Source organism: Canis lupus, chromosome 17 (assembly GCF_003254725.2).
Source record: "Canis lupus dingo isolate Sandy chromosome 17, ASM325472v2, whole genome shotgun sequence".
NCBI classification, from domain to species: domain Eukaryota; kingdom Metazoa; phylum Chordata; class Mammalia; order Carnivora; family Canidae; genus Canis; species Canis lupus.
This window is the reverse complement of record NC_064259.1, coordinates 1166656-1193481: the sequence shown is the minus strand read 5'-3', so window position 1 is coordinate 1193481 and position 26826 is coordinate 1166656. Positions and strand designations below refer to the sequence as shown.

The following is a 26826-nucleotide window of genomic DNA, read 5'->3' as shown; positions in this document are numbered from 1 at the left end:
CATGTTTCAATGATGGTTATCAATGCGACGTCCTCTGAAGCGTTCAAATACAAATCTCACCATGAATTAGCGAAAGGAAACAAAAATGAATTCGTTTTCGAAGAGAAACCCGTGTTCACACCCAACAGACCAGGCCTTGAATATGCTTCTCAGTGGAAGGGTAGCAGCTGATGTTGACAAGGAGGGTAGTTGAGCTCCTTCAGGGAAGATAGGGAGGCCCCGAGGTCCTGCTGCCCTGATCTCCCATTCTGACTCTCGCTCACCAGCCCATCTGCCCTCTTCTCATGTCTGTCGCCAGCACCCACGCAGGCCCTGGGGTTGCCTGGTCCCCAGGTGTCAGGGGAGTGAGGCAGGCCCCTGACGATCCCCACGGGCCACCAGACCGATCAGGTGGCAGTAATAACACCTAGAGCACAGCCAGTACTTGTGTGATTCATCGCGGAGCATTGCACGTAGGGAATTTCGTTCAGTCTTCACGAAATATGAACATCTCTCACCTGCAGAGCTTTGGTGATAACACCCATGACATCAACACCGAATAGCTCTGCAAGGCTCAGTGATGTGTACATGCATCCTCTGCGATTCCTGGATATTTCTTATCTGTTCTCTTGTTCTTAAAGATTCACGTTTGGTCCTGAGGGGATGATCAGTATATGTTTGCTGTGTGCATGTCATAAATACTTTAGACCCTGGGTGAGGAAATAAAGCGGTGGATTGAAATAAGCAGTGTAGCCTTCCAAAATGGGAATGCTAATGTGTTTGAACAGTTGCTTCCAGGAACAAAGTTTACATCTTCACATGGCCATCCATATAATGAAAGTGTGTAAGTGATTATATTGCATGGATCGAGGTCACAAACGTTTTCTGTAAAGGTCCAGATAGTAAATATATTAGGTGTCGTGGGCCTGGTGGTGCCTGAAGCCCGTACAACACTCCTTCTGCTGTGGGACAGCAGCCACGGACCGTAGGTGGACAGATGGGCGTCCCAATAAAACTTTATTGATAAAAGCATCAGCAAGTGGATTCGGCCCTCGAACAAATGGTAGTTTCCCAATTCATAGTAAATATCTAAGTTCAGATGTCCTAAATAACCACGGTCAATTTTGGAAAATAGAAAATAGAATATAACTCTTGGTCTCTTTTCAAATTGTATTACTTGCAAACTCACACAACAGCGTCTAAAGCTACTGCCTGCCGGCATGTGGCTCCCCAGACGGGCCCGCCGCTGCTGTGCCGGCCGAGCAGTCAGGACGGAGCTGGGGCAGGAGCTGCAGGAAGGCCAAAGCCCGCAGGTGTTCCCTCCGTAGAAGTCAGGGAGGAACGCAAGCAGCCCGCAAGGTTTGGGGAGGAGAAAGAGCTTCTAGTACTTTCAGACCTACATCAACCTGCCGGCCAGAAAATATCTCTAAATCATCCCGGAAACCGTATGGATGTAAAGTCAAAGTAAAACCAGTTCCCGCAGGTATTGCCGCACGTGGACACACGGGGAAATTACGTGTCAAAGCCCAACAGCAGAAGCATGATAAGCCACCAGGTGCTCAGTGATGCTGATGTTGTGTGCGTCATGCACAGGCAACGCCGCCGTGCAGGCCCCGGCTACGGGGCGGGTCAACAGCACGCAGCTTGGTAAAATGAGATCCAGCCAGTCGGTTTTCCCAAGCACGCTGTAACCCCACAACAAAAATACAGAGAACATGGGAAGTAAAATACCGAAACGAAAGAGAATTATTTTAAATCGCAATAGATTTTGCATCAGAAGCTCGATAAAGGGATTAATCTTGAGGAAGACTTTAATGATGCCATAGATTATTTTTTAAAGGGCTATTTTATGTGTGTCTCAAACTTATCTTATTTGGGATGTTGAATTAGTGGTATAAATCACTCAGTTAAAATGCAGAACATTAACTGGTATTTTCCAGTGAAAGGATTTGCTAGAATGCGTGTTGCTCTAAAGCAGCACTGTGACCATTAATAGATTATTTCAGAATAGACCAGAACAGGAGAGAACACGTGGTAGGAATTGGTAGAAACACAAGTCACAGACGTGGTACAGCCAGGTTGCCCTAAGTAGTTGAGAAAGGAGAGATCTGTAGTCCCGCATGTCATCCATGTGGGGCAGAATTATGGGTTAAAAGGTTGGAGGCGAGCAGACCGGGGAACAAATCCTAATTCTACCACACGAACTCTGCAACTTTGGAGAAGGCACTTAGCTCCTGGAATCTGAGCCTCAGTCTTCCCATCAGTAAAATGGGCATAATACAGTTTCTTCTTCATGGGAGCATTATCAGGGTTGAATGAGGTGTGAAGTATATAAAGCGCTCAACTTAGTCCTTGTCACAGAAGCTAGGCTATTATGTCAAGGATCTGTGCTGCTTTTGAAATGAGCAGTGGCTACCTTTAAATTTTAGACGGAGGTGCTCGATTCCCTTCCAGATTGTGAGTCCCCTGGTTCTGGGGCCTGGGGGTCAGCACTAGAAAGGGTTGAGTTGGACCCAGGCTCCCTGATTTCTTGGGAGAAGCTCTTAGGAACAGGAGCGCAGCTGGCAGGCGGCCGATTCATGGACAGTCCAGCAACATCACATGTGAGGTACAGCACGCTCAGGGACGTCCCCTCCACCTGGGCATTGTGCATCCATAGTTTTTGATGACAGCTCGGCGTTCTGAGGGCGTGGGTGTCCTGATATGGAGAAGCGTCTTGTGCCTATTCCCAGATCTTAGGACAGTGCCGGCTGTGAGTGTCGAGCTCCTGACATTGGTCCCCACCAGCGAATGCGTGGGTCACCATGCTGTGTAAAGGCTTGTTAGCATGTTTGTGACACAGAGAGAGCTGATGTGGAATGGCTGCTCGTACATGGTGTTAGGCGTGAAAAGTAGGCTATGGACTCTCTGTATTGTGTCCCGACATTTGTGTAAGAGAGGTATGAAATATATACAAACACACATTGACATATACACACATGTGCATATGCACATGTGCACACACATATAGGCACACATATGCATGTATATAGATGTACACCCGTGCATACACACATGTATATATGCACACAGCATATGCACATATACCCACATGCATGTGTATATGCACATACACACATGCACACACCAACTTATCTATACATGACACATGTACACATACATATGGATATGCATATACACATATACGTACGCGTGCATCTTTACACACATGCATGTACACATACACATGCACACATATATACAAATATACACATGCACATAGGCATATACATATATACACACATTAAAATGCATAGGTATAGGCATAGGCACATGCTTACACATATACACACATAGATGTGCACCCATACACACATGCATGTGTACACTGACATTCATATACACACACACGCATGCATACTTTTTTTACTGGGGGCGTCAAAGCTGGCAGGACAACTTCCTTGTTGCCCTGGGTCATTATTTCCCACCTCCCTTCCTGGCGTGTGCCTGTAGTCCTACTTTATTTTATTTTATTTTTTTTAAAGATTTCATTTATTCATTTATGAGAGACTCAGAGAGAGAGTGAGAGAGAGAGAGGCAGAGACATAGACAGAAGGAGAAGCAGGCTCCTCGCAGGGAGCCCAACGTGGGACTCGATCCCCAGACCTGGGATCGTGGCCTGAGCTGAAGGCAGATGCTCAACTGCTGAGCCACCCAGGCGTCCCTGTAGTCCTACTTTAAATGAAACACAGTGTGCCCGCCCAGGCCCCACCTTTGGCCTTTCCCACCAAACCCCCAGTCAGTTGGGGAGCCTCACCAGGGGTCAGTCTCCACCTTTCTTCGCCTGGCCCCACACCACCCGCAAAGTGCCCACTCTTAAATCTGCAGACACTGGTGCACTAAGCTGAGGCCACCTGCTGTCTTGGGCACTTCTGGTGCTGTGTTTCTTACAGGGATGAGTGGAGGGAGGAGGGCTAACTGGTATTTAAAGGAAATAGATGCCTGGGTTGTTGGTTTTTTTTTTTTTTTTTAATAAAATGAATTGTTCAATTGCTGGCTCTAAATTCAGTCACATAAACGTGTGATTTTGTGTATTTATGCAACACATTTTTGAGGCAACTACATGCCAGGCATTACAGACACGAGAAATGGAATTATGGAACTCTGCCAGCAAGTTGTTTATGTTTAACCATTTAATGGGCAGGGGTGCACATAAACCAAATAAAGAAAAATTAACTGCATGCTGTGAGAAGAGCTATGAAAGTGGTATGTGTAAAATAATAAAATGGAAGACATCCATACACACAGAACACAGGCTCCAAAGTGGGTGAATGTAGATATTCCTGGAGAAGGCGGGTAGGGTGCTGCAGGACTAAGCCCTGGGCCATGCTCAGAGCGCTTTCCCACCTGTCCAAGATGCATGGATACTTTAGACTTGGTACCAGCCTCCGGAGACCCAGAGTCTGGGCCTGGGAGCAGGGAAGGGTGTGGGCTCTGTGAGTTCGGGCTAAGTGCTGCGGACGGTGGGGATTGCAAGTGAGTTTAAGGGAGGGGAGACGTGAGCTGACCTGCCCCTGGTGACGACGTATGCAGGGTGCAGGGCAGGTTCAGGAGCTGGGTAGAAGGGGACTGGTGAGAGTCCAGGGCCGTGGAGGGTCTCAGCCAGGGCAGGACTGGGTGAGATGAAGGCGCAGGGGTGTGTGCAAGCCAAGGAGACAAGTGTGTGTGGTGTGCCACTGCTGGGAGGTGTGACTGCACACACGTAACACGGCCCTGACAGCACGGAGAGGTCATCCACTCCGACTCCCAGAACCTCAGTGATTTCACCTGTGAAATAGGTGGACCGTCTCCCGCTTCACCGGGTCGTCGCTGATGCCGTAGAACAATGCACGTAGCACGCAGAGCCCAGGCCAGCGCACGGCTCAAGCCCTTTAAATTATAGTTACTGCTGTTATTATTCATAAAGAACCAAGACACACTTGCTTCGTCATAAAGATTAAGGCAGAAGTAATCTGATTTACATCTGTGCTGTGCTTTCTGCTTTTCAAATCAAAGTGCCTTCACTCTCCATGCAGCTGTGTAGAGATGAAGAAGCGCTCCATGAACTGATGGAGGAAGATTTCAAGGATACTTTGTTAGAGAAAAAAGCAAGATGCAGAAAAGCAGCAGAAATATGAACACACATACATATATTTGCTTGTATTTGCATAAAATTCTAGAAGGGTAGACCAGAAGCTAATAGAAATGTTTATGGGAGTAGTCACTAGACAGAACAGGCAGGTCTGGGGGCGCCCTCTTTTTTTTTTTTTATTTACTCGTTTGTTCCTTTTGCATGTATGTTTGAAGCATGCAAGTGGAAGGAAGGAGACACAGGCAGGGGAAGGATGGAGGCGGGGGCGGCGGGGACCCGCGGCGGGAAGCAGGAGGGCGGGAGCGGCCCGGGGAGGAGCAGATCGGGGCCGGGGCCCGACAGCACAGACTCACCTGCTCCCCCAAGCTCCTCCCCTAAAATCCTCTCGGCCAAAATGTGTCTTACAAAATCTAAAAATCAGACTCCATATCATTGCTTGTGCACTTACGCGGGAATACGGTTATCATTTAAAGTCTAAAGTTTTAAAATTTTTAAAAGAAAGTATCTTCTAAAATAGCATTCAGGAAATAACCCTAGATGAGAACAAACGGAGGGCAGAGCGGCGGCTGTGGGAGAAACTAGGTGACGAAGGGCCAGCGACTTGACCTCTTGGTTGCGTTTTAGACGGTGGAGGATGCACAGGGAACTGGTTACGGGTAATGGGAGGAGATGTGAACAGGAACTGTATATTTTATGATGTGACTGAAACAATGTTAACTTTCTTTTTTGTTAAGATTACACTTAGGTTATGGAGGAAAATGTGGGTTTTTTCTTTTTCCCTAATGGATGAATGCTGAGGATTTAGGTGTGAGTGGTCCTGATGTCTGCAGCCCACTTTCAAATGGTTCAGAAAAATATGTGCAGGTGTGTGTGGTGTGTGCACATGGGGTGTGCGTATGTGTGTGTGCGTGTGTGGTATGTATCTGTGCACACGTATGTCTGTGTGTGCATCCCTGTGTGTGGTGTATCTGCATGTACATGTGGGGTGTTTGTGTGGTGTGCGTGTGTGGTGTATCTGTGCACCCTGTGTGTGTGGTGTGCGAATCCATGTGTGCACATGGGATGTGTATATCTATGTGTGGTGTGTGTATGTGTGTGTGCACGTGGGATGTGTATGTGTGTGTGTGGTGTGTGTGTGGTGTGCGTATGTGGTGTTATCTGTGTATATGTGTGTCTCTGTGTATCCCTGTGTGTGGTGTGTGTATCTGTGTGTACACATAGGTATGTGTGTGTGGTGTGTGTATGGTGTGCGTGTGTGGTGTATCTGTGCACACGTGTGTCTGTGTATCCCTGTGTGTGGTGTGTGAATCCGTGTGTGCACATGGGATGTGTATATCTGTGTGTGTATGTGTGGTGTGTGTATGTGAGTGTGCATGTGGGGTGTTATCTGTGCAGATGTGTGTCTGTGTATCCCTGTGTGTATGGTGTGTGTATCTCTGTGTGCACATGGGGTGTGTGTGTGTGTGTGCATGGTGTGCCTGTGCACACGTGTGTTTGTGTGTATCTCTGTGTGTGGTGTGTGTATCTACATGTGTACATGGGGTGTATATGCATGAGTGGTGTGCGTGTGTGGTGTTATCTGTGAACATATGTGTCTCTGTGTATCCCTGTGTGTGTGGTGTGTGTATCTGCGTGTGCACGTGGGGTGTGTATGTGTGTGTGTGTTATATGTATGGTGTGCTTGTGTGGTATATCTGTGCACACATGTGTCTGTGTATCCCTGTGTGTGGTGTGTATATCCGTGTGTGCACATGGGGTGTACCTGTGTGTGTGGTGTGCGTGTGTGGTGTTATCCGTGCACATGTGTGTTTGTGTGTGTATCCCTGTGTGTGATGCGTGTATCTGTGTGTGCATGTGTGTGTATAGTGTATCTGTGTGTGGTATGTAAGTGTGCTGTGTATGTCTCGGCGTGTGTGTGTGGGAGCGTGAGCACGCGTGTGTGATTCTGGTCCCCCGTATGAGCAGGCGTGTGTCACATGGTCGGTGAAGGCACAAGGTAACCTTACTGCCCCCAGAACCTTGAACGTGCATTTACGACGTTACAGACAGAGGGGCGCCTGGGGGCGCAGTCGGCTGAGCCACAGGTCGTGACCTCGGGGTCCTGGGATCGAGCCCCGGGTCGGGGTCCACGCGGGGAGAGTCTGCTTGGGATTCCCCCTCCCGGCTCCCCTCGCCCCCCTTGTGCGCCCGCTCTGTCTCTCTCGCTCTCTCATAAGTAAATCCTTAAAAGCTGGTGCGACGTTACAGGCGGGGAGTAGGGCTCAACCCCTTCCCCACTTAGCTGAGGGTCTGCCCTGGGGGTGAAGCCGCCTGCGCCCTGCTCCCCCCACCCCAGGCCGCGCTCAGCCCCCACAAGCACGACGCCCCCGATTTCCGGGGCCAAGAAGCCCGTGCACACGGGGACCTTCCGAAGCCCAGGCGCGTGCTCACGCCGAGCCGCACGGGAGCCCTGGCTCCAGGCGGCTGCACCCGTCAGTCACGCGGCCCTCACCTGAGCAGCTGAGACAAACTCCATTAGAGCAGGTGCCCGGCGGGGGGGGGGGGCCCCCCGCGCAGAGGCCAGGCCAGGGGTGCGGCCAGGAGACAGGGAGCCCCTCCCGCCCGGAAGCCGTGCAGGCCCTGCTGGGAAGCCCACCTTTCTTCACGTCCTCGGAAATCCAAAGTGAAACTCAAAATTTGTCACCGCCCTAGTGCCTGTAACTCAGCGGCACGCACAAGACAGAAGGGACTGTCAGTCGGGGTTTCTGGGGGTGGGGGGCCGGGAGACAGCGCCCCGAGGCTCCAGGCCAGTTAGCAGGGAGAGAAAACACCCACCTTGGCGACCCTCAGCTGCCGGAGGTCAGGCGCTGGGACCCTCGCCTGGGGGGCGGAGTGGGCCCCCTGCTCCTGCTCCGTGCCCTGCAAGCCCCCCTCACCCAGACAGCACCCCAGAAACCAGGCACGAGATCAGAAGAGACGGGATACCCAGGGCCCCAGGCACTGTAGCCTCGGAGCTTCTTCCAAAGACCCGGAAAAGCAAAAGGGAAGGGAGGGAGGGAGGGAGGGAGGGAGGGAGGATGAGAGGAAAGAGGAAGAGAGGCAGGAAGGGACAGAGGAGGGAGGGCGGGGGCAACACAGGTGAAGCCTGGGCCTCATTCTGGGAGGAAACAGAACCTACCTCCCTGCTCAGCCTCAAATGCTCAGAAGCATCGTATTATCATTATAATCACGTGAAAACAAAATAGATAAAATAAGGTAAAGTCAAGTCATTCCCCGAGTGGCCTCAGTCCCCAAGAGGGTCTAGTGGTGCCCACTCATCTCCCAGGAGCCACGGAAAACTACACGTAAAACACACGTGTGCCTCCTCACATCGGAGAAGCGTGGCGCTTCCGTGGGGATGGCGCCGAGGACACGGCCGCCCCGGCAGCGGCCCGCGCGTGGGGTTCCGTGGCGGGGAAGCACCGTGTCCCCCCGCAAATGAGAGGAGCAGCGAGCCGGCCTTCCGCTCGTGTGCACCCCGCGAGGTACCCGGTCGCCACCTCCTGACAGCCCGAGCCGAAGGGCGACAGCGGGGATGTCACGGTCATTTTGTGTGTCCGCCTTGTTTTGTTTTTGTGCTTTTCACCGCGACAAGCAGGGGCTATAAATCCTATTTCGGTTAGAAATCTTTCAAATGCTCTGTCAGGAGCTCGCAGCTAATGATTTGCTCTCATGGAAAATACGAGGACTTGTAACCTGAGCTGCTCGGTCCCAGCCACCATCCACGCACATGCGAGGTGATATGGAGGCCCCGGCCTGGGAGCTCAGAAAGGGGGGAAAGCAGAGACCGCGCCCACCCGAGGGGCGGACGCAGGGCCCCCGAGGGTGCTATCAGCAAGGCCGCTGTCGTGCGAGGTTGCCCGGACCCACCAGGCTACCGAGCGGCTGAGCCCAGAAGCGCAGTGACAGCGGAAGCCAGGAGGAGCACACTTGGCGCTCACCGCACGGCCTGGCGCGGGCTGGGCAGCCCCGTCACCCTGTGGCACTCACAGCTGGAATTTGGGGCCTTCCGGGGAGCAGTGGGCCCTTGGCGGGTGTGCGGCTCGCGTGGGGCTGGGCGACCCGTTCTGTTGGTGGGAAACCAGATGTGGGATCCCCATCTTACCTGGAGGGAAGGTGGGAGGTGGAGCCCCGCCAGCTGGAGGGCCCGGCCCGAACCCACCACCTCCCGGGGCCGCTCGGCAAGGCCACCGCTGTGAGGACCACCTGCCAACGCAGACTCCTCGTCCCTTGTCCTGGCTCTGCCCACACACGTGCCCTGCACACCGTCTGGTGTTGCCACGTGCCTGCCTGCCAGGGAGGGACCCCGAATCATCGGGTCCAGAGGTCGTGTCTCCCTCAGACACGTGCAGACGGACTCTCCCCCCGGACGTCAGTCTGTGAGCCTGGAACCCGAGAGTGTGAGTCTGCCCCGAGTAGACCGTTCCGCCTCTGCAACGACACGTGGCACCCGCCACCCAACAGTGTCTCAGGAGCGGTTCCGGGACCACCTTCAGGAGAGTCACCCTGGGTAATGTTTCTCACGCAGATTTGTGATCGCCACTCAAGACCCTCGCCTCAGAATCTCTAGGAATGGGGCCTGGATGTGAGATTTTTAACCAACACCCCACATAGTCTTACGCATGTTAATGAATAGCTGCTCCCCACCCCCACCCCGAGCCTGTTCCCGAACGGGTGAGCTCCCATCTGCTGGGCTCACGGGAGGGATACGGGCTTCCCACCTCCTGGTGGTCCTGCTCCATCACCAGAGGCCCCGTGACCCTATCCACACACACGCTTCTAACCCCGTCACCTGCGCCCCGACCAATGTACTTATTCATCCTTCTCTTTTTTGAGAGATTATTTTTTGTATTTTGTGTTGTTGGCGATGGAAGCCTCACCAGGTACACAGTGGCTCATGGGCCCTGAGAGTTATCCCCGAGCTTCGAGGATGGCCCAGCCTCTCTCTGCTGGGCCCCCACGCCTCCTGTGTCCCCAACACGATCGCTCCAAAGCCAATTCAAGTCAGTGGGTGACTTTACCTGGAAACACTTCAGCATGAATTTCTTAAACATAAGGCTCTTTTGTGAAAGCGTGACCCCCCCCCTTTGGCCCTTTCAATAAGTCTGAAATGTCACCGAATATCTGCTGAGGATCTGAAGTTCCCAGATTGCCTCAGATTTACTTTCATGGTCTGGTTGTTTGAATCAGAATCCAAATAAAGTCCACAGCGCGTCTTGGCGATGTGAGACCCAGCCTGTCCCTCCTCCCTGCGGCCCCTGCCTCTGGGGCCCGGTGGTGGTGACACCAGCCGCTTGTCTGGTAGAGGGTCCCGTGGCCTCGCCCCTGCCGGCTTCATCCCTGCAGTGTCCCTCCAACCCCGCGTCTCCGAGAGGTGGGTTTGTGGGGGGCCCCTGGCTACACCACACACCTCAGCCTGTCTCCCCCTGTGCAATGCCACGTGGGGCGGGGGGCACCCGTGCTGTGCAGGCTCCCAGCCTCACCCTCCATTAGAAAGTCACCCGTCAATCTCATCACCTGGGGGTTGGAACCAATGCTCGGGCCATGGCGCATGTTGCCTCGAACCACCGTGTCGCTGGGTTGACCACATGTACTCTGTTGTGTCTTCTTCATTTATTAGGTATAGTATTCCTCAAGTCTTGACTCCTTTTGTACACGAAACTAAATTCTTCCTTGACTTTACCCCTTTCCCCGCGATGATAGCCTTCTCTTCCGGGGAGGATTATAAATTCTAAGAGGTGGAAAGACCTTTATTACGGCAAAAATCTGGTACCTCGTGAGGTTTTGCTTCTGTTTGCATGGCTTGCGGAGTCCCTCTCATGTACACACTGATGCTGGTGGCGGGAAAATAGGAGCTAGCATCTTCGGGATGGAGGGTCCAAGCGTGCTGCGTTGTGGGCACATGCGTTACCGACAAGGAATCCCAGGTTGCCTCTCACCCGTGGTCACCCAGCTGGGAAGTGCAGCCCTGGCCCCAGCCCGGAGCCCGAGCCCCTGCATCTGAGCTCCTCAGCTGCACCCACTAAGCACTTCCTGCATGTTCCCGAGAGTGAGGACGGAAGGGAAAAAGGAGCACAGAGAAGAGCACCCCGAAAGACATGCAAGTTATCAGTCAATGTCATACAAAGGGTGTAAGCCTACCTGTCCAGGTACAGCTTCAGGGGCTTGAAAGGTCATCCAATTGGTAACGGGGCTGGAGATTGCCGGGCTTTAACATCTGGAGGCGGCTGCAGGCTTTTCCACCCCTGTAAGAGGAGGTCTTGAGCCCCCAGCGATGGGTGGGGTGACCAGTGGCCCCTGGCTAGAGCAGGTCCCCCACTGGCATCAGGGACCAGCTGCACTGGCCTCCTGCACGCGTGTGCAGGTCCGTGGGTGCTGGCCCGGGCGCCGTGCCTGCCCCAGCGGTGACCCCCGTGCTCCCAGAGCACCTACGGTCTGCGGGGGCAAGCCAGGCCAGAATCCCCGGCCACACCTGCCATGCAGGGACTAAAGGGAGTGTCCACGTCTTCACCACCACCCAGGGCACACCTGAGCACCCCACGAGAGTGCCCTTGCAGTGGGGACATGGGCCGATCAGTGGCCAGCGTTGGAGCCACACGGCGCCATCACAGCCGACCATGGAGCGTGTCCAGAAGAGCGTCTGCACCGGATTCTAACAGCCCACGCGTGCGTTCGGTTCAGGTGGACAAACGGGTCCTGACCACCAAGCAGACAGCCCCGGGCGTCCCCGAGCACTTCCCTGGGCAGACGACCCGGCCTTGCCCAACGTGGGGGCAGGAGCTCACCGCCGTCCCAGCGTCGGCCACTCGGTAAAGCCTTCCATCCCGGGGAAAGAGGCAGGAGTGGGCAAGCTCCCGTTTGTGGCCCAAGAAGCTGTCTCCGGTGTTAGGTCACACTGTCACCAAGGCTGGTTGTGTTTGCCGCCCGCGGCCCAGGCTACCCTCCGCCCCCCGCGCTTCCATGGAGCAGAGGCCCGGCAACCCGGTCTCTGTCACCTGCCAGGGAAGAGCAGGTGACCATGAGCCACCGCCCGCCTCCGCCTGGCCCTCCTGTCGACGGCAACACCTTCCCGTAGGCTTCCAAGCATGTGCGTGTGCACGGGGTGCGTGTGCACACGTGCTTGCGTGTCTGTGGTGTCTATGTGCATGCACGGTGTGCGTGGCATGGGGAGGAGAGGGGCCAGCGGGGCCGTGACTGAGGAAAGAGCCGGTGCACGTGACATAAACCGCGGCGGGAGCCAAGACGGTGGCCGGCCGAGTGCAGGCTCCCACTCTGAGCCCACGCGTGTCCAGAGGGCAGACGCAGGGCTCAGCGGGACGCGCCCCCACCGGCTTCATGAGCGGCGGCCCAGGGACGACAGCCTGGAACACGCAGCTTGCTGGTGAGCTGCCTGCGTGCCAAGCGTGCTGGTTCACACCTCCTTGTGAATCTGCCAAACCTTCCCTTACAGATTTTTCTCCAAGAAACAACGCAGGGAATAAGAAGGTTGTTTTTTAATTCTTTTTTAATCTGACTGGCGAGAGCCAAGGCGTATTTAAGATTCATCCTGTTGGCAACACTCCAATCCCACTGGCCACGGGCATGGCGCTCCCCGTGCCGGCTCGAGGGACAGGTGTGACGGAGGGGAGTGGTCCTCGGAGCCCAGAATTGCCTGGATGCAGCCGTCAGGGCCTCCGGCCCACCCAAGACGTGCATGGAGTCCCCACCAGGAGACCATCGGGGAGCCCACAGGGGCCGGGGCCGGGGCCGGGGCCGGGGCCCCAGGAGGGGAGTGAGGCTGTGGGGCCGCGTCCCCTTCGCAGCTCCACGTGTGCCTCCGTCCACAGCCCCAGATGCTCGTCCTCCGGGGAGTCTGCACCGCGGCCGCACTGTCTGCCGTCGTTGGAATGACAGGGAAATAAAACCCAGTCTGTTGGCACGAGAGGCACCGGCTGCTGCACGCAGAGTCCCAGGGACCGGCCCGGGTGACGACGATCTCAGCAGGAGCAAACCAGTTCTACGGCAGCTGATATTTTCTCTCTGAGTTCAGTGAAGGCCAACATCCATAGCCTCTAAGAAACACAGACAAGGGAACGAGAAGGGAGGCCGCGGCATTTCTGCTTCTGCGCAGGCCTGCGTCGCCCGAGCTTCTTGGGGACCTCTGACCTTGTCCATAAGCAAAGTCATTAAGGGCGTCTGGCGAAAATCGGAGTGAAATTGAAACAGTCACCTGCAAACCAGTGCAAACCTGTGTCTGAGCCCCTAAGGGGCCACAGTGACAGAGCAGTGCTGGTACCACCCGGCGTCCAGCGGGACACCAGCGCCGTCCAGGTGCCGCCGTGCCTGGACGGGACGGCCAGAAACCCTCAGATTCCCTCCCAGATTGAAAGAAACAAAAGGCAAGAGAGAAAAAGCTGTTGTGCTTTGTTCGAGACCTTGGCAAGGTCCAGCTAGAACCTGCTTGCTTTCCCCTTCTCGGGAGACGGTCTTGCTGCCCTGAGTCGCGGTCCTCCTGGAAGTACTTCCTGGGATGTCAGCCCCCGGCAGGGCCTGCGAGGGGGACAGCTGGTGTGACGTCAGCCCCTTCCCTCCACGGCACCTGCTGGGGGTTCCCTGTGTGACCTAAGCATCCTGGCGGCACCGACTGAGGGGTACCTCCTGGGACATCAGCCCCCTGGTGGCACCTGCTGTGGGACGTCAGCCCCCCAGTAGGGCCTGCTAGGGGGACCCTTGGTATGATGTCAACACCTTCCCCCAGTGGCACCTGCTGGAGGTACCTCCCTCCTGGGACGTCAGCCCCACCTCCCTCCCGCAGCACCTGCTGGGGGTGCCCAGTGTGACGTCAGCCCCCCAGCAGGGCCTGCAAGGGGGACACCTGGTGTGACCTCAGCCCTTTCCCCTGGTGGCACCTGCTGACGTCAGCCCCCCCACCACAGCCCTGCCCCCCGCCACGGCGAACTGAAGGACAGACAGGCCCTGAGCACCGCGCTCCTTTGGGGAGGCTGGAAACACCTGAATGGCTCCAATGAATTGAGTGCAATAAACTTCTAATCCACGTTTAATTTTTAGATTAGGCCTGTTCTCCGACTTGCTCATGAGAGTTGAATAGGCAGTTTCACTGAAGGTATTTTACATAAAAACACGTAATTCTCGGTTTATTCACGTGGGCTTAGGTAAACTCCGAGAGGACACTCGTCCTTTCCCGGCCTCCCTTCCAGGGCAGGACTCCGCTCTTGAGCAGGTGTCACGGAAGCGGCGGGAGGTGCCGTTTTTCTGGGAACCGGATCGGCCTTTGCGCTCTCTGGCCCTCGGAGGATCGAGGTGTGGCAGCGCCGACTCCAGGATCGTGACCGGTTTCCACCGGGCCGCTGGGCGCGGAGACGGGCATCATTCCTCCTGCGGCCCCAGCGCAGCGCGAGGCTGGCCCGCCTTCAGGTTGGAGCTGGGAAGGCACGAGGTCCCCGAGATGCACGCAGGTTCTTAGTCCGTGAGCTAAAATTCAGCGATATCCTCCTGGGAGAGTTTTCCAGCCGCTTCTTCCATTTGTTTCTTTTTCATCACATTAACAGGTTTTATCATGCAGTTTAGGAATTCACTTTGTACAGAGAAGCAACACATTTAGGGCAATAATAACATTTTAAAACGCACTTACCTACCTATCTTTTCCACACCAGACACCCGCCGTGTGATCTGAGGGATATTCTTATGTGACCACTTTTAAGGGTCTCAGAGTAGTATCATTTCTTTTTCTTTTCTTTTCTTTTTTTTTTTTTTTTATGAGCACAGAAAGTCAGGCTTGGGGTGGGGGCAGATGGGGAGGAAGCCATGGAACAGGTTTTGAAATGCCGGGTGCCTGAGACCAACACTCACTGGCGGAAGGAGGACACGAAAGAGACAGAAAAATAAGTTGCGAAACGCTGAGATGGGAATCGAAAGAGGGAGGACGCGGGTGGCTCGGGACTGCTCCGGGGCGCTCACGGCCTCACTCGGGCGCATGGCCGACGGCTCTGCGGGGCTCGGTGCACCCCGCGTGCTGGGAATCACGGCGTGGAAATCTAGGGCAGTGGATCGCCATGGGAAGATCGAGGCTTGAGAGGCAGGCAGGCCTGGGCCCACACCCCGACCCAGAGCGGGGGGCGTGGGTGCGTGGGACGGGCGGTGACGTAGGACCCACGGCACGTCCTGCACCCCTGCCGGAGGGTCTGGCTCAGGGACCATCAGGACGTGCTAGCAATTCACGGAGGGAAACATATTCCTGTCTTTCACCATCTGCGTGAAGAAAGTAGGACTTCAGAAGGACGCTGGGTCATGCTTAAGGGCTCTGAGGGTCACAGACTTTACTCCCGGGGCCAAAGTCCCATTCTAGGACCTTAGGTGACCATCCGGCTGTGACATTAGCACCGGGAGAGAGGGGCGCCTCCCTGGGTATGTCAGGCACTCAGTGATGACGACACGAGTGAATTTTATTTTTTAAGTTTACCAATTATAAAAATCCAAACCACCACGTTTTGGAGGGACTTGGCCTAGAGTTGCGGATTTGACTATACTATTCACTTTATTCTTTAGGTAGGTAATCAATAAATGCCTCATTAATTTCAAGTGCCAACAGGGTTATTTTTAATTTTCCTAGCTATCGAGTTAATAAATCTTAATTAATCTAAGTATTATTTAGGCAGAGTGGCTCACCCAACAGGTGGTGAATGGGTCTCCAACCCCGAGGCTGAGAAACCTACGTGTTGGGAGGGGTTTCCCCTTTCTCCGCTGTCTGATGCGGCATCAGCAGCACCACCCCCGCCCCGGCCCTAATGGGCAGAATGGGGTCCTCACCGTGGGGTGTTGATGAGTCTCTGATGGCTGCACTAAGCCCCTCACAGAAGTGGATCCCGGCGTGCCCCAACCCTTGCACACAGCGCCCCACCGTCTGGGGGCCCCTGAACCCCATCTTCTCTGGCCAGCAGCCCCTGCACCTCGTGCCTCACCGTCTCCCGGCCTCCACACACCGCCCCCCGGGGCCATGGGGTGTTCTCGCAGGCTGGGGGGCCACCGGGAGCAGCTCCGCATGAGCGAGCACAGCAGGCTTGCCCATCGAGGCCGGGTCTGCGGGTGCCCACCGTGTGCTCAGCCTTCCCCACGGGCCCCCACTCCCCGACCGCACCAGCCAAGTCCTGATTTCCAAACCCAAGGGACGTTTGTGAGTCTAACTTCATGAGCCTCCAAACTGCATCTGACGTCACTGATCGCATTTACAGAGACCCCCCCCCCGCCGCCCTCCTTCCCCACTGCACCTGCTCTGTCCCCCTCTTGCTCCGTTGGCCCCCCGGGGCCTGGGCACCCCCGTCTCAGCCGGCTGTCTCCTCACCCTCCGGTCCGCGGGGCCACCTGCATGCTGAGGACCCTTCGGTCTGTTGCCCCCGCTCTGCTGTCCTCACTGAACTCCGGACCGTGTGCCTAGGAGCATCTTGACTTGATCCTGCTGGATGCCCCAAACCCAAAGCCTGGTCCTGGGGAGCCCTGGCCTTGGGCTGAGGCTCCTCCTCCTGGTGGCTGCCCATCAGTGACCTCACCATCCTCCAATCAGATGTGCCGAGATCACAGGCCTGTCCCCTCCTCATCCGGCAGACGGCCCCCCCTTGTGCTGTCGGGTCCAACCCCTGCTGTGTCGCGCCCTCTGCACCCGGCTTCCCACACCCCGCTCAGGGTTTTATCATCTCCGGCCTTGGCCGCCCAAGGCCTCCTGACCCGGAGCCCTGGGTTCACCCACGTCCGGCAGAGCCTCCTCCCGTTCACAGTGATCCACACGGTACGAATTAATCCACGCCGCTCCCCTGCCTCAAGCCCTTCGAAGCGGCGCCATCACCTCTAGGATTGAATTCCTTATCGCCTCTGAGCTTGGTGACGATCTGGGCCCCGCGGCCTCCCCAGCTGCCACTTCACAGCGTGCAGCCGACACATCGGGGTTCAGCCACCTGGGGGTGTCCCCACGACACCTGCCATCGCTGGTCCACGCCTCTGCATCCGCTGACTTCCGCCCGCAGGGACACTCTCTCCCCATCTGTCCCACTTGCCCTTCGTGGGCCTCCAGCATCCCTGTCCCTGCCATCTCCGTGTCCGCCCCCTGCCCACACCCAGGTTTTGGAAACAATCCTAAATTCCCCAGCGCTGATCTCCAGTACTCTGCGGTTTCCCATGGCGTCCTCGCGTGTTAGGACCTGCCACAGCTCCAGTCGCGGGTGCGGGGGGCTGACTCGGCATCGGCAGGACTGTGAGGACCCGAAACTGAGCGCGAGGCGGCGGGAGCACGCGGAGCTGTGGGGGGCGGGCGGCCTGTTGGGGCAGGAGGCGCGGCTGCGGGACTCGAGTGGCACACGGTGGCCGGTCCGCACGCTAGGTCACGGCCCTGCAGAAATGGCTCTCTTGCCCCTACCCGCTTTAGGCCTTGGGTTCAACGCGACACGTTAAAGTCGGTCAAGTCACAGATTCTTCTTCGAACGTCATCACCGGGCGATCTCTGCTAAGTTGTCTCAGACGGAGGGCAGAGGGCACATTTTTATTTTTAATTTACTTACATTATCAGTGGAAACAAGGGCTTAATATTGTGTTTTCTTACCTCGTAAACTTTTACCATCCTGCCCAAGTCAGCCCTCCAGTCGGTCCTTCCCAAATTGTCTCCCTCCCTCCCTCCCTCCTCCCCTTCATCCCTCCTCCCCCATCTTCCCCTTTCATCCCTCCTTCCCCTTCCTCTCTTTATCATTCTTTTCCCTCTCCCTGCTCCATCACTCCCTCTCTCCCGCTTCTATCACTCCTTTCCCCTCCCCCTCCATCACTCCCTTCCCCTTCTCCCCTCCATCACTCCTTATCATCCTCCTCTCCCCCCTTCATTCCTCCTCCCCTCCTCCATTTCATCCTTCCTTTCCCCTCCCCTCTCCATCACTCCCTCCCTCCCCCTTTCCTTCCTGGAGGGCACTTCTCTCACATCAGAAACCTGGTTGTGTTTTTTTGCATCTTTGAACAAATACAAGATTGAAAGTGTTGAGCCATTAGGATGATGTTGGGAATTCAGGTGTTAGAAGGAATAGATACTTTGATGTGATTAGGTTCATACTCAAAACAAATTAATGTCATCATGACCTACCATGTGATTTCTCAGAAAAGATTTCGATTGTTCAGAGGGGAGCCAGGCAAGGCTCTGCGGGACCAGGGCCCTGCGGTGGACGGAGGAAGCACACACTTGGCCTGGGCCTGGGCTAGCTTGGCCGCTCTTCCGGTGTGCTCCCTTGTCCCAGCTCCCTCATCCCGGTGTGCTTCCTCGTCCCGCTGTGCTCCCTTGTCCCGGCATGCTCCCTCGTCCCAGTGTGCTTCCTCATCCCGCTGGCTCCCTCATCCCGGCCTGCTCCCTTGTCCTGCTGGCTCCCTCGTCCTGCTGTGCTCCCTCGACTCGGCGTGCTCCCTCATCCTGACGTGCTCCCTCATCCCGCTGTGCTCCCTCGTCCCGGCCTGCTCCCTCATCCTGCTGTGCTCCCTCGACTTGGCGTGCTCCCTCATCCTGACGTGCTCCCTCGTCCCGCTGTGCTCCCTCGTCCCGGCGTGCTCCCTCGTCCCGGTGTGCTCCCTCGTCCTGGCGTGCTCCCTCATCCCGCTGGCTCCCTCATCCCGGCCTGCTCCCTCGCCCTGCTGGCTCCCTCATCCCGCTGCGCTCCCTCACCCCGCTGTGCTCCCTTGCTGCGCCCCACCGACAGCTAAAACCTGGCCCGGATTTTCTACTGATGTGAGGAATGAGTGTCTTCACCTAGTTTTTAAAAATATCAAAAAGTTAAGAGGAAACCTAAGCTGTCAGCACATGTGAAGGGCCAGGGCCCCTGTTTCCGGAATGTTCTTCCCACGTCCTGGAGGCGCGGGGTCCTCAGGCCCGGAGAGTCCTTGCCCGGTCGGCCTCTGCCCCAGCCGGCTTCTCAAGGCCGCAACTTCAGGATCACTCGGGGTCTTCGCCGTCGCCCCTCGCCCCGCCGTCGCCCCCAGACCCCGGCCGGCGTGAGGCCCCTTCCCCCGCTCACCCAGAGCGAGGCCCAAGCCCCAGCCCAGGGAGCAAGGGGGGAGGCGGGGCGGGGCAGGGGCGGGGCACGGCGGGCAGGGGCGGCGCTCCGGCATCCTGCACCCAGACGGCTCAGCACCTGCCTCAGTGGCGGTGGGAGGGCAGCGGGGACCGGCAGGGTCAGGGTCAGGGTCAGGGTGCGAGGTGCTCTCGCTGGGGACTCAGGCCGGGAGTCGGACTCGGATCAGCGCGGGTGGAGCGTCGGGCGGGCCGACACGAGGTCTCGGCAGGGCCCACGTGCCACGTCCGGTCCCCGCGCCTGCCTCCGACCCGCCGCGCGTAGTGGGGCCGCAGCACCGAGCCGCCGGGCCCTGCAGGGGCCGAGCCGCTCCCCAAGAGCCCCCGGGGCGGGCACATGAGCCCACCCCACCCCACCCCCGGTCCACCCAGGCCGCACACAGTCCAGTACAGGACACGGCGTCAGTGGAGCAAACCAGGTGCGCGGCTCAGCGGAGCCACCGCGTGCGCTCGGGGCTCCACGGCATAGGCTCGGGGCTCCACCGCGTGCGCTCGGGGCTCCACGGCATAGGCTCGGGGCTCCACCGCGTGCGCTCGGGGCTCCACGGCATAGGCTCGGGGCTCCACCGCGTGCGCTCGGGGCTCCACGGCATAGGCTCGGGGCTCCACCGCGTGCGCTCGGGGCTCTACCGCGTGCGCTGGGGGCTCCACGGCATAGGCTCGGGGCTCCACCGCGTGCGCTCGGGGCTCCACGGCATAGGCTCGGGGCTCCACCGCGTGCGCTCGGGGCTCCACGGCATAGGCTCGGGGCTCCACCGCGTGCGCTCGGGGCTCCACGGCATAGGCTCGGGGCTCCACCGCGTGCGCTCGGGGCTCCACGGCATAGGCTCGGGGCTCCACCGCGTGCGCTCAGGGCTCCACGGCATAGGCTCGGGGCTCCACCGCGTGCGCTCGGGGCTCCACGGCATAGGCTCGGGGCTCCACCGCGTGCGCTCGGGGCTCTACCGCGTGCGCTCGGGGCTCCACGGCATAGGCTCGGGGCTCCACCGCGTGCGCTCGGGGCTCCACGGCATAGGCTCGGGGCTCCACCGCGTGCGCTCGGGGCTCCACGGCATAGGCTCGGGGCTCCACCGCGTGCGCTCAGGGCTCTACCGCGTGCTCTCGGGGCTCCACCGCGTGCGCTGGGGGCTCCACCACATGCGCTCGGGGCTCTGACAGCAGTGCTCAGGGAAGGCGGTTCTCTCCGCGGTCCTCCGGAGCCTCCCTGAGCACAGTCTACAGACCACGACCGCGACCCCCTTCTGCGACCTGTGTCCCATGGACACGTGGCTCTATCCTCCGTGTTTGTGAGGCCACTCTCCTCTGACTTCCCCTTGGGCCTTACTGGCATCTCTATGGGTAATTTTATGTGATTTTCATATTTTCCCACCTTTGCTCCACTCAAGAATTGAATTGGGAAATGAAGGGGAAAAAAGAGCAAGAAGGGGCGCCTGCAGGGCTCAGCAGGTGAAGCGTCTGCCTTCGGCTCAGGTCATGATCCCGGGGTCCTGGGTTCGAGTCCTGCATTAGGCTCCCTGCTCAGCAGGGAGTCTGCTTCTCTCACTGCTCCTCCCCCCTGTTCATGGTCTGTCTGTCAAATAAATACAATACAATAAAATAAAATAAAATCTTAAAAAAAAAAAAGAAAGAGCAAGTAAATGAAGAAAAGGAGGGATGGAGGGAAGACTACACATGCCTGGAGCAAAACCCAGGCCGATATTTCGCATTACCGTGGCCTCCAGGGCGCACGAGACCATGCAGGGGAGCGCGCATGCCCTCGGCAGGAACTGGCTGCCAGAGGGGGGGGCTCCCGTGGGGTCCGTGACCTGTAGCGAGGACACAAGGCACAGCACCCACCTTCTGGAGAGTCACGCGCGCTGACTTATGACAGGTTTTAAGAAATCGTCTGGTGGGAAGACCTGTTCGCCGCACTTTGCAGGTGTCTTCAGGTGCGTTTGACTTGGGGCGCTGCGGCCTGGCTGGCGCCTGCTGCTCCACAAGACCCAGAAAGGCAGGCGGCGACCCTGGGCCCCGCGCACCCCTGCACCGGCACCCGGGAGCTGAGAGATGCACCCTCTGCATGCACTCCAGCCTTTCCTGAAGAAACCACTATTAGACATTCCTGCCACGGCCCTGGAGCTTGCAGATAATTTATTCAGGCAGCAGGCACCGTGGGATCCGAGAGCCCCTGGAGGATGCAAGAGGTGTGATCCTGCATCCTCTTAAATTAGAGGTGAGCTCCCCACCCAGGTGGCCTCTCACTAATTGCTTCTAACAGAATTCTCTCTCTGGCTCCTAAAATGACGATTCAGCTGCAGTTGAAAGTTTGCAGTCCATGTCTGTGCTGCTTTCTTGAGGGGGAGAGTGAAAGGCAATGTGTGTTAAAATTAAAAATTGGAAGTCCCTCTGGCAGCCAGGAGACACGGCACCAGATGGACCCGTGTCTTTAAGCGGCAACGCACTGCTGTCTGGTGGCCGCAGCGCCCCGCCATGTCCCCGGCTGTCCTTGTCTGGGATGCAGGCCTCCCGCCTGCACCTGCCTTGGCTGCCGTCTCAGCCCTCGCACGAGGTGGGCAGCCTGTCGGCCCCCTGTCAGCCCCTGAGCCACACGCCCCCTGGTCCTCCCACATGTAAAGAGCTCAGACTCCTTTGGTGTCCGGTTAAGGCCACCAGCTGAGAGGCCTCGGCCGGCCGGGTGGCTTCCACCGGAGAAGGCTTATCTCTGAGCAGAGAGGCAGCTGCAGGTTCTCCTGACTCGCTCACCCCGCACACTCCACAAGGACAAAGCCCGCCCCGGGGCACCGTGGGAAGGCTCCTGACGGGGCCTGCGGCCTCCCTGACGCCCACGGAGCTGCACGGCGTACCTGCCCGGGGACCCAGATCCCGCATCGCCAGAAACGCAGGTGTCCCTGTGAGCCGTTGAGCGCAACCCTGAGTCCTCCCAGCGTCTGGGGGAACAGGGGCCCTGGCGCAGACTTGAAAGCATCCAGGCTGAAATGGCTGTCTGATTGTGTTATTCATTATCACCAGAAGGAGAGTTTACTCTGGGAACGTGATTTGGTCATGGAATGCTCGTCTCCAAAACGCCTCTGTCTGAGAGATTTGCAAGGCACTGGATCTTTTCAAGCCTGCTAACAGCTGGAGTTCAGCTGCAGCCTCGGATGGTTTCTGAATGCTAATAACTGCAGTTCCCGGTTGTCACCGAGTCTCGTTGCTGAGAAGTGCCGTCTCGGAGCCGTCACCAGGCTGAGATGTTTCAGATGGGAAGGAACAAATCCTCCGGATCCTGTCCTTTCTTCTCCATGAAACAGATTGACTCAAGAGCCTTGTATTCAGTGCCAGTGGCTCGGAGGACGTTCAAGGTCGCCCTGGGCCCTGCCCCCCGAGAGTTGTGCCTGGAGCACCAAGGGAAACCATCGTGAAGTGTTTCTGTGGCTGACGGGGTCCATGTGGGTGTCAGCTCGTGGGTTAATGTGGGACGAATGCAGGGGGAGGGGTAAGGGAAAGCACAGAATCCATGCGGAATGGTGAGGATTGAGGCGCACCTCGTGGACGCTGGTGCACCCTCTTCCCGAGCCCCAGCAACGGCACTGGGAGGGGGACAGAGCACCACCTGCAGCGCTTACAGGTGTGTCCCCATGGTCATCTGCGCCTCCGAGGGTGGGCTGAACAGCAGGGGCGTCCCGGGCATGGCGGGCCACGTGACCCCAAGCCAGCACACGTTCACACGAGGGTGGTCACCTCATTCCCAGGCTGGCAAGTCCATCACATCTGTTTCCTTGATGCTTAAAGGGAGAAAATGCACTAATCTCTCAGCCAAATTGCATTATATTTTGTAAGAACCATTAGAAGAAATATAAACCATCCCCGCACGTGCGAACCCGGTCGTACAGTGCTCTGCGCTGCTGTGGCATCCGCGAGGGCCGTGGGAAGCATCGACAAGCCCGGAGACCAGGGGCTCCCAGGTAGGACAGGCTGCCACCCATGTGATGCGCTTGCACATAAGATTTACGCCTTATTTTCCAAACAGAGAGGCCAGAAGTCATCCGGACAGTGCTTCAGTTTTTGAAACACTGTTTTATGAATTCCTTGCATGGGCATTCTCAGCCTTGTGTTAGGGCTCCTAAATTGCATTTGGTTTTAAGCCAAACTTATTTATCTAATTAAGTTCCTATTTATCAAAATCTTATATAGTATCTACATCTAATAGTATCTGTGTTGTAAATATGTAGAATTCATTATATACACACGTAAAGATGTATGGGCTCTTGTGTTATATTTATAACATAATAAATAATATCTATATATTTTCCTAAGTATTTTTTAAAGTCAGTCCAAAACCCCTATTCCAAGTCTGCCTTTCTGGCACTCACACTCTCTCTGTCTGTCTGTCTCTCTCCCCCTGCCATACACACACACACACACACACACACACACACACACACACATTTTTAATTGGGAGACAAAGACCTCCTCCTTTCTTCTAACATCTTCTGCACTTTTCATTTTAAAAACGGTGCTTCTTCTATTTAAATCCGGCCCCACCAAAACCCCCTTTATCGCACCAGGATGCCACAGTGCAGCAAGTTCAGAAACAACAGGAAGGAAGCCACGAAGACAGGACTATTTTTACGACGTGTCTTTTATCCACAGAGCTATTTAGGTCCGTGCTTCGTGCACCGAGGGCTGCAGAGCTGGGAAGGGCAGCCCAGGAACCTCCGAGGACACTCACCGCTGACTCTGTGTCACGTCCTCAGAGCCGCTTCCATGGCCCACGTGGTCCTTTGGGTCTTTAGTTTTATTTTTAGATACTAATCTCCCCAAAGGCCATTTGTTCAGATCACACGCTGGCTATGAGTCCAATGAGCCCTCACCCCTGGGTGAGACGCGTGTATAGATGCATAGTTTTTAAGAAAGCAAATATTAAGGTAACTAGTCTTCATGACCACAGATATTTGGAAGAATAATTATATTTAATTTATATTTTAATCCTATACATCTTATTTTTTCCTGGAGAAGATTTACAGGAATGATTATACAATTAAAGTTGTAATTCATTACGATATTCAGCAGAGTCTGGGGGCAAGAGAAGGATCAGTGCATCAGTGCATTGGGAGTCTCTATCCTGCACCTACTTAGCTGCAGCAGAGAGATACTGGCCAACCAGAAAAAGTCAACTAAAAATGAAAATTGTTAAAGCACGTTATACATTTCCTCACTCCTTTGGTCCTTGAGAAATGATTCCATTGAACGTGAGTATATGGACATAGGGCACTTCCGACTTCCAAGCGGGCTGTGCCCCACACGCCCACCAGAGGCGGGCGTTCCAAGGTCACCGAGAGCGTCCTTTGCAGACAGTTCATGGACGTCTTCAGATGCCCGGAGCACCAGGCCGAGCCCCGTCTCCCGCTGTCCCCCCGCTGTCTGCAAACGGCAAACGGATCAGAGATTCCATGGGAGGCTCCTCCTCTCGATCTCACGCTCCACGGCTGCTTCTCCAAACAATCATGTCCACAGATTGGATCACATGCGCACAACGAGTGGAGGGGAGACCACTTGCCTTATCTAGGGCAGCGCAGTGTGCAGTGTGGGGTACCACCTGCACAGGACGGACCAGCTGGCGGGCACAAGGCTGTAGGACGGTCAGTCCATGGGTGCTCCTGGCAGGTGCTCCAGTAGGTGCTCCGCACAGGTGTTCCCCGAGGCTGTGGTCCTCGAGCTGGGGAGCTGCGGAGCTGGAGAGGAGGATGTCACCCCTCACATAGGGAGCAGAGTCAGCCCTGGAGCTCATGGAGGGAGGAGGGGGGCAAAACAGGCTGGTGCCTGCCTCGAGGGACCCCAGCCACACCCCAGCCACACACACACACACACACACACACACACACCTCCACAGTCAGCCAACCTCCTCTGGCTGTGCCCATCCCCACACACGTGCTGACCCTCAGGCCCTCCCAGCCAACCCCACAAGGGCAAGATGCCTGACCTCTGACCCTCACATGCAGCCACCCAGCATCGCAGGTGCTAGGGAGACATCTCCCAGCCTGCAGCATCCTGTCACCTGCGTGAGTGACACCCCAGGCCCCAGGAGAGCACCTGAGATTCTCAGGGAGAAATTTTGGCCTCCGGGAAATTCAGAGGCGGTGAAACAGAACAATAACCACGTGACATAGGTGTGGACTGAGCAAAGGACCCTGGCTGAGCAGGGGCCGCCCTGGTGGGCGCTTCTTAAGGGTGTCTGTCCCGAAGACCATCCCTCCCCATTTCCCCAGCAACTCGGGGTCTTCGACCTCAGAATCCACAACTTTTCTGAGAGCTTTCGGTTTGCTCCTTCACACACATCAGCCTGCAAAGCAGCGGAAATGGAGTCTCCAGCTCTCCAGCACTTGTAGGGCTTTGTGTTGAGGACCCTGTCCTGCACCGGGCGTCTAGGTGAGTGTGACCCCACACTCGTCCCCACAGAGCGAGCTCCCAAAGTGGGACATCCCTCCTCCTATTGGGCAGGTGGGTCTCATACGGCCTGAGGCTGGCATTTCCTGCGTGTTAGCGCAATGGCCGTTGTTCAAGCAAAACTGTTTGATTAAAATATCCGTGGAGTGAGAGCTCTGCAGACTGTTGGTGGTACATCAGCATCATGGGGAAAGAGCAGTATGGAGAGATGGGCGGAGGAGGGCTGGCACGCTAAGGCGCGGTAAGCACCACGCGGCTCGAGGAAGTCAGTGACTTGGGTCCTTAGAACAGGTGATTGCAAGGACCGACGCATGACAAGTGGGAGTCTAGGCAGAGGGTCCCATCATTCTGAAATAACGCTTAAATAGGCAAGAAAGAGAGACAGCAATCATAGTTTGTGTTGTGCAAATGAAGCATAAACAATATTAATTCAGAACTTCCAAAAAAAATAGGCAGAGATAATCCTTTTTTTTTTTTTTGAGAAAAAGAGAAGATGGTATTTTCCTGTATCGACAGAAAATTAGACTTTCTATTGGAGAAAAGAACCCAGAGTATCAAAATAACAGAGGAAAACACATTTACAGTTTTTATTATAGTTCTTAAATCCTCAAATTCAGCCCCTCAGTCTCTGTGTGCGGGGCTTTACAGTGTACCATGACCTTACGGGGGCAGACGCCTTCGGGGTGCGCCTCCCCCCCTGGACGGAGAGCCGCCCTGCTCCGTTTTGGCTCTGGCTTTACTCAGCTGGCATGGCCTGCGTGACTTGGGGCTGTTTGCAAAAATCAAACACGATGTAAAAACCCTCAAAGAATGAGGGTTTGTCATACCTTGATGGATTTTTTTTTCCACCTGAAGGATTTTTTTTAAAGATTTTAAATAGCTGACTCTTCTGATTTTTAAGGGTGTAAGCGGTGCCCCTCTTCTGCGGGCTGGTTTGTGGTATCTAGTGACCTGGGGGGAAAGACGTTCCCAAGGAACATGACCCAGAAACATGCCTTCTGACCTGTGCCTGGCGGGGGATGTGGAACACCCACGTCAATAAGGAAAACGGGTGTGCGCTCCTTATTGGTTTACGCAGTAGGGGGTGGGGGGGGGCTAATCAACTTAGCAGACTGTGACCACGGTGGCTACAAAGAGGATATTAAACATAAAAATCCGTTTACCTTTATTGGCATGAAAATACGTACAGGCTGTGTTCCTGAACTTT

The 26826-nt window shown here is 56.0% G+C and overlaps 1 protein-coding gene and 1 long non-coding RNA gene across 27 annotated transcripts in view; one reads left to right on the top strand and one right to left on the bottom strand.

Moving 5' to 3' along the window:
- Positions 1 to 26826, top strand: part of MYT1L (myelin transcription factor 1 like) — a 404498-nt gene that overhangs the window by 130755 nt on the left and 246917 nt on the right. The gene's annotated exons all lie outside the window — the stretch shown is intronic.
- LOC112664924 (uncharacterized) lies at positions 14127 to 16729 on the bottom strand. Its single transcript, XR_003140130.3, has 2 exons — positions 16446 to 16729; positions 14127 to 15355 (listed from the first exon to the last, which is right to left on the bottom strand). It is a non-coding gene; the product is annotated as an uncharacterized LOC112664924 (long non-coding RNA).